This window comes from Sardina pilchardus, chromosome 2 (assembly GCF_963854185.1).
Source record: "Sardina pilchardus chromosome 2, fSarPil1.1, whole genome shotgun sequence".
Classification (NCBI taxonomy): Eukaryota; Metazoa; Chordata; class Actinopteri; order Clupeiformes; family Clupeidae; genus Sardina; species Sardina pilchardus.
Genome location: NC_084995.1, coordinates 11,799,672 through 11,807,171, shown reverse-complemented (window position 1 = coordinate 11,807,171; position 7,500 = coordinate 11,799,672). Strand labels below are relative to the sequence as shown.

At 44.1% G+C, this 7,500-nt stretch overlaps 1 protein-coding gene across 1 annotated transcript in view; it reads right to left on the bottom strand.

The window, feature by feature from the left end:
• LOC134063493 (CUGBP Elav-like family member 5) overlaps positions 1-7,500 on the bottom strand; it is an 85,183-nt gene that overhangs the window by 19,529 nt on the left and 58,154 nt on the right. The window lies entirely within an intron of this gene.

Genomic DNA, 7,500 nt, shown 5'->3' with positions numbered 1-7,500 from the left:
ATCACACAACCCAGAGCAGTGAGCTGCCTGCCCAACCAGCGGCGCTCGGGGAGCAGTGAGGGGTTAGGTGCCTTGCTCAAGGGCACTTCAGCCGTGGTGGACTGGTCGGGGATCGAACCGGCAACCCTACGGTTACAAGCCCGAAGCCCTAACCAGTACACCACGGCTGCCCCAAAAGTGTGTGGCATAATAGAAAAGAAGGCCGGCTTAAATACTCGTGGAGCGGGAGGCGCGGTGAGTTAATTGGTGTCAATCATCCCTAAGGACTCCTCCCGAACTTTGTTTAGAAAACATCATTTAATCTCTGTCCTCTTAACTGTGAAGCACTTTGGAATTAAATGTGTGATAAATCAAACTTACTTACTATAAATTAGCTTTTAAAATGCTTGTCAATGTCTGCAGTGTAATTCTAGATAGTTTTGTTTACTCATGGCAACAATTCATATAAATGGAAAACTCATGCACTGTAAAATATTACCTTAAAAATACAGGCAAATTCTGACAAGGTATAGAACCTTAATTTCAAAATACAGTAAATGACTGTAGGTCTTTATCATTTGTGCGGCAATGTACAGTGTAAAATATTATTGTAAAAATACAGCCAAATTCTGAGAGTACAATACCGTAATTTTGAAATACAGTAAACAACCATAAATCTTTATCAGTTTTACAGCAATACATCATTATTCTTATGATTCATAATTCTGGTGATAACGCTGCATTCCCAAATATACGTAGATCTGGCCCTTAGAGCTACACACACAAACAAACATGGACAGAGCTGTAAGCGTGCTCAATCACCCACTCACAAAATCACCAATACAAGACAATCACCGATACCAAACTTAAAGAAAAAAGAAGAAAAAGAGAAAAAGAAGTCAAATAACAGAAACACACACACACACACACACACACAAACTGATCCTAAAAAGCAGTGCTCCAAATTGGCAAATTGGGTTATGTTTCTTTTAGCAAAGGTGCACACACACACACACACACACACACACACACACACACACACACACACACACACACACACACACACACACACACACACACACACACACATGCATGCAATAAACAACCACACACACATGCACACACACTGTGAACTCTGGATGCACTGAAGTAGAAGAAAATCACGCTAATTATATCATCCATGTGCCACATGAGCATAAAAATCATCTTTTGCCCAACTCAGCAGAGCGAACACACACAAACACACACACACACACACACACACACACACACACATGCACACACACAGAGAGACACTCATGTATGTGTGTGTGTGTGTGTTTGTGTGTGCGTGTGTGTGCATGTGTGAGTGTGGTTGTTGGTGTGAGAGTGTAATGGATTTTGACAGCGAGACCACCACAGCTGAGAACCCATTAAGCAATGCAGCCAACACTGCAACCAACACACACACACACACACACACACACACACATGTTTGTTAGTGAGTGTATCACATTGAGGTTGAATGTGAATATATACATGATTCATGATTTCTGTACAATAGAAAGTTCAGGAACACTCTAAAGCACTGACATACACAAACACCAGCACTCACTCTCTCTCTCACACACATACACATACACATACACACATGCTGCATATTTGCGCACAGCTCTTGGTGACAATGATGATGGTGATGACAACAAAGACTATGATGATGATGATGATGATGATGAAGGTGGTACCATTGTGGTAATGCCAGGGGAGAACCCAACTAGGGAGACGGGAATACCCCCCCCCCCCCCCTCTCTCACACACACACACACACACACACACACACACACACACACACACACGTCCCCTCTCTCCCAGTGTCCACTCTCTAACAAAACCCTCTAGGGAAAGCTCTGACGCAGCTGTGCAAGTCTCTCTCTCTAACTCTCTCTTTGAGTAAGTGTATGTGTGTGTGTGTGTGTGTGTGTTTGTGTGTGTGTGCGCAAGCGCGTGTGTCTCTCATGGGAAAGGGGGTGAGCAGCCCCTAGGTGAATAAGGATACAACCAGAACATGCTCTTTGCTGAACACACACACACACACACACACACACACACACACACACACACAGTCTATGGTAGTCATGGGGGACCCCCCTGCTAGACTAGCCTACCTAGACACGTTATTTGAGACCTGAGCCTCATACTACGGAGGCCCCCACGTGGTTCACTTCTCTCCTTCTGCCATTTCCAACAGGCCTTCCATTTTACAATCATCTCTCTCTCTACCTCCCTCCACCTCTCTCTCTACCTCCCTCCACCTCTCTCTCCAACTCTCTCTCTCTCTCTTGCCTCTGCTTTCTGAATCATGGTCAATTCATACCACACTACTTTTCCAGGAAAAGCACACTGGCAGGCAATTTCATCAAATCAACCGTGTGTGTCTGTACATCTGTGTGTGTGTGTGTGTGTGTGTGTGTGTGTGTGTGTGTGTGTGTGTGTGTGTGTGTGTGTATCTGTGTGTGTGGAAGGGGGCGCACACACGTGTGACATTGTGTGTGTGAGAAAGTATGTGTCTGACTGAGTGTGTGTGTTTGTGCGTGTGTGTGTGTGTGTGTGTGTGTGTGTGTGTGTGTGTGTGTGTGTGTGTGTGTGTGTGATAACATTTCTTGGCTGTAAGCATCTGTCTCTATGCATCTGTATTTGTGTGTGAGAGAGTGTGTGTGTTTGTGTGTTCATATCTGTGTGCATCTCTCTGTGTGTGTGTGTGTGAGTATGTGTGTGTGTGTGTGTGTGTGTGTGTGTGTGTGTGAATATGTATGTACATGAATATGTGTGTGTATGTGTGTCTGAGTGTGTGTGAGAGAGAGGGTGGTAAATTAGAGCAGAGATCATATTGTCATGGTGGATTTGGGGCAGCAGCAGAGCCCCTCTTATGTAACCTGCTGTCTAGACGGCAGTGACAGTTCAAAGGATTCGTTCGAGGGAAAGTTAATTAGCTGATGATTGCTTCACAACTCTCCTCTTCTTTCTTCATCCCTCCTCGCATCTCATCTCCTCTCATTTTTTCTCCCTTCCTCCCCACTTCTCTTCTGCTCTTCTCATCTCCTCTTCTCTCTCTTCCTCCGCTCATCTCTTCTCTTCTCCTCTTCCCTCCTCTCCTTCTCTCCCCTCCTCTCCTCTTCTCTCTCTTCCTCCCTTCATCTGCTGCATATGCTCCCTAGAGGTTGGCATTCCATGCTAACTAACTCATCTCGCATTACAATATGACACACTGGGCCAGATGAACCAACGCTTTTCGCCCATTTCAGGCGTAACATGCACGTAAAAACATGGCGATGTACAAATAGACCGCAATGAGGGAAAGGCGCAGACTGCCTGCCGTGGGAGCTGAAAATGGCTATTTGCGATTTTCTGTGTCATGCATATTACAGTTTTTGCCCGTTGCTTGAACACATTTTGCAAAACTTCGCTCACCGTACCAAAACTCTACACACTAGTGAAAATAACACAACACTCGGAAATAAACCTTTCACATGTATGCCAAATTGAAACTCTTCTATCAGTACCTAAACTCTGCAATCAAATCCCAACAATCCTTTGTCAAAATGTAACTCTGGTGACAAAATGAAACACACTTGCATCATATGCATACACTTGCAAATCAGGAGGAATACACTAGTCTACTTTATATAAAACATATTTGCTTGAATACATTCAGAAAAACTTCACTCATTGTGCCAAAACTCTACACACAAGGAAACAATGACACAACACTGGGAAATATACCATTCACATCATCATTTCCAATGGCTAAACGAATGGGCTTTTTGTAGATGGCTGATTGGTGTTCAGTTTTGCAAGTAAGTGCGTTCAGGTGTGTATTTGAGTGGTTGCAATAGACCTCTGAAGTTCGCCTACAAAAAGGATCCAAAGCTGCCATCTTTGCCCATATAAGGAGATCCGGGAGTTAATTGAAGCTAACTGCCTATGGCAAGTTGCATTATAAGTTAGCTTTGGGGTAGCAAAAATCAAAGTGTGCTGTCTTCACCTGCCGAAGATCACAGTATCCACTAGACGGCAGTAGACAAAACTGTGTAGTGAAAAACGTCTGCATTTCAAATGTCATCATCCCCGCGAGAGTTTAACAGGTGTGATTATTGAAAATCCCCATGTTATTTTCCCATAGAAAAAATCTCAAGATACCGGATCTCCTTATTTGGGCAAAGATGGTGGCTTTTTTGTAGGCGAACTTCAGAGGTCTATTGACCTCTGAAGTTCGCCTACAAAAAAGCCACCATCTTTGCCCAAATAAGGAGATCCGGTATCTTGAGATTTTTTCTATGGGAAAATAACATGGGGATTTTCAATAATCGCACCTGTTAAACTCTCGCGGGGATGATGATATTTGAAATGCAGACGTTTTTCACTACACAGTTTTGTCCACTGCCGTCTAGTGGATACCGTGATCTTCGGCAGGTGAAGACGGCACACTTTGATTTTTGCTACCCCAAAGCTAACTTATAATGCAACTTGCCATAGGCAGTTAGCTTCAATTAACTCCCGGATCTCCTTATATGGGCAAAGATGGCAGCTTTGGATCCTTTTTGTAGGCGAACTTCAGAGGTCTATTACCCGATGTGTTTTGTATTTTGGATACATGTGTTTAACAAATGGTACTCTGAGATTTCATTTTTGACCGAAGTGTCTTAGTATGACATAGAGGGCCAGATGTACTAAGAATAGCGATCGTAACGCTTTTTGCGCCAAGGCCAACACGCAGAAAGCACACGCTATCATACTTCAGTTTACGTCCTATTTACCAATCCTGAAATTCGTTGGGTAATCTGCGCCGTTCTCCGCCCCCTAACGCAGTTTGCGAAGGACAACAACTGAACTACACGTCAATCAGAAGCGCAGTTGAATGAAGTTAACTGATGACACCATTAAAAGGAATCCGACGTTTAGCGATCATGAAATAATACAATGCATAATGTCAACAAGCTGGAAGATAATTTAGAGCAGTAGTTCTACTCAAACTAGGCTTAGTTTGAACAAACTTGTGCACGTAGGCTATGGAAGATTTATCAAATCTAACATAGGAAAGTTTAAGCGGATGGCGTGAAAGTGAAAGTAAACATTTGAAAAGCCACCGAAAGTTAAGGTTGCTTTTGATGTAGTACAAAGATGCAAAACTTGTGGTCTAATTAGCGATTTTGTTGTCTTTGAATTATTCTCTTATAGATGCATTTAACAGCAAATCGCATTTAACACCTGCTTTTACAAGGCGGAAATATTTAGGCGCAAAATAGACGTGCGCTTTCATGGGCAGTTTTAGTACATACAGGGGAATACATAATTAGGCGCATTTAACGCTTCTCCTCCCATCTTTTTACACAAACCTCCTACTATCAGCTGACACTCCCATAAATCCATATGCATGAGACGGAAAAGCGCAATTTGCCATTTTCAGCTCCCGCGACAGGCAGTCTGCGCCTTCACGTCATTACGGCCCGTTAATACATACCTCGCCATCTTTCTATGCGCACGTTGCGAAACAAATACGCCTGAAGTGGGCGCAAAAGCGTTAGTACATCTGCCCCAGAGAGTAGTATGCAGGACCAAGTGTGTTGCATAAAGGAGTAAGTGTGTTGCAGAATTGCAACTAGAGTGCAAAGCAGCACTTTTGTTTAAGGTATAGGTATAGGTGTTTGAGATATGGCAACAAAACTTAAAGTTGTGTTACTTTAGTCTAAGCATGGGTCTATAGTGTTCAAGCAACGGGCAAAAACTGTAATTCCTGGGCGGATCAGCTGAAAATGGGTGTAACGCGCAAGTCCAGGGAGGAGACGTGCTACTGTAATAGCGATTGATTAAGTATTCCGCCATATGTATGAAAACAGCGCACGTCTATTTTGCGTTGAAAAACTTCCACCGGTGTAATCCAAATTGCGGTAGAATGCGTCTATTAGAAAAACGTTTAGAAACAGCTGAATCAGTATTCAGAGCATCAGTTTTCTTCATTGTATTACTGTATGTCAAAAGCAACCTTAACTTTTGTTTGCCTCTCTAAAATCGTATTTTCTCTTTCATGACATAGCCTACACTTCCCAATCTGTTAGACTAGGTATTATTGTAAGTAATATCTCTAGTCTACGTGCAGGAAATAGTTTAGTTTAATAGGAAAAAGTATTTTTTAAGTGGATTAGTAGAACTACTAGGCCACTGAGATGTCAACTACTGATAGTTGACATCTCTTTGTATCATGTATGATCGCTAAACTTTGATTCCTTTTAATGTTGCAATATTCAACTGCGCTTGTGGTTCAGCTCTGCACGCACAATTGGCATTGTACAGGGGGCGGGGACGGGCGGTTATGAACGCTGTTAACGCAATGAAGTGACAGCTTAGTAAATTCCACGCAATACAGCAGAGCACAGCGTTCGCATTCTGCGCATAAAAAAACTCGCTTTTAGCGCTGTCTTAGTACATCTGGCCCACTGTGTCATATTGTTTGTGTCCATTGTGTGTGTGTGTGTGTGTGTGTGTGTGTGTGTGTGTGTGTGTGTGTGTGTGTCTGTGTGTGTCTGTGTCTGTGTGTCTGTCTGTCTGTCTGTCTGTGTGTGTCTCTGTGTGTATGTGTGTGTGTGTGTGTGTGTGTGTGTGTGTGTGTGTGTGTGTGTTGGCAAATGCAGTTGAGGAGTTAAGCAGGCCTGGCTCGTGGGAGAGTTGAGTTGAGTGTGAGTGTGAGTGTGAGTGTGAGTGTGAGTGTGAGTGTGAGTGTGTGTGTGTGTGTGTGTGTGTGTGTGTGTGTGTGTGTGTGTGTGTGTGTGTGTGTGTGCGTGTGTTGTGGAGTCCCAGGCAGCCCACTAGCGGGCCACTCGGCCGGTTATCTAACCGCAGTCTAGACGCTGAATAATGGGCTCTGGGTGGGGAGCAGAGAGCCGTGCCAGCGCTGATGTGTGTCTATGGCTGCTGTTTGGGAAACAGAGGCAGAGGCACACCACGCACGCATCCTACAGACAGACAACAGACACAGTGCCCCATGCCCAAACACCATGCATCCTACAGACAGACAACAGACACAGTGCCCTGTGCCCAAACACCACGCATCCTACAGACAGACAACAGACACAGTGCCCTGTGCCCAAACACCATGCATCCTACAGACAGACAACAGACACAGTGCCCTGTGCCCAAACACCACGCATCCTACAGACAGACAACAGACACAGTGCCCTGTGCCCAAACACCATGCATCCTACAGACAGACAACAGACACAGTGCCCTGTGCCCCAACACCACGCATCCTACAGACAACAGACACAGTGTGGTGAGTAGCTGTGTATTGTGTAGTGTGTAGTGTGTGGTGTGTAGTGGTGAGTAGCTGTGTATTGTATATTGTGTAGTGTGTGGTGAGTAGCTGTGTAGCTGTGTATTGTGTTGTGTAATGTGTATTGTGTATTGTGTATTGTGTGTTGTGTATTGTGTATTGTGTATTGTGTATTGTGTAGTGCTGTGTATTGTGTAGTGGCGTGTATATGTGTATTG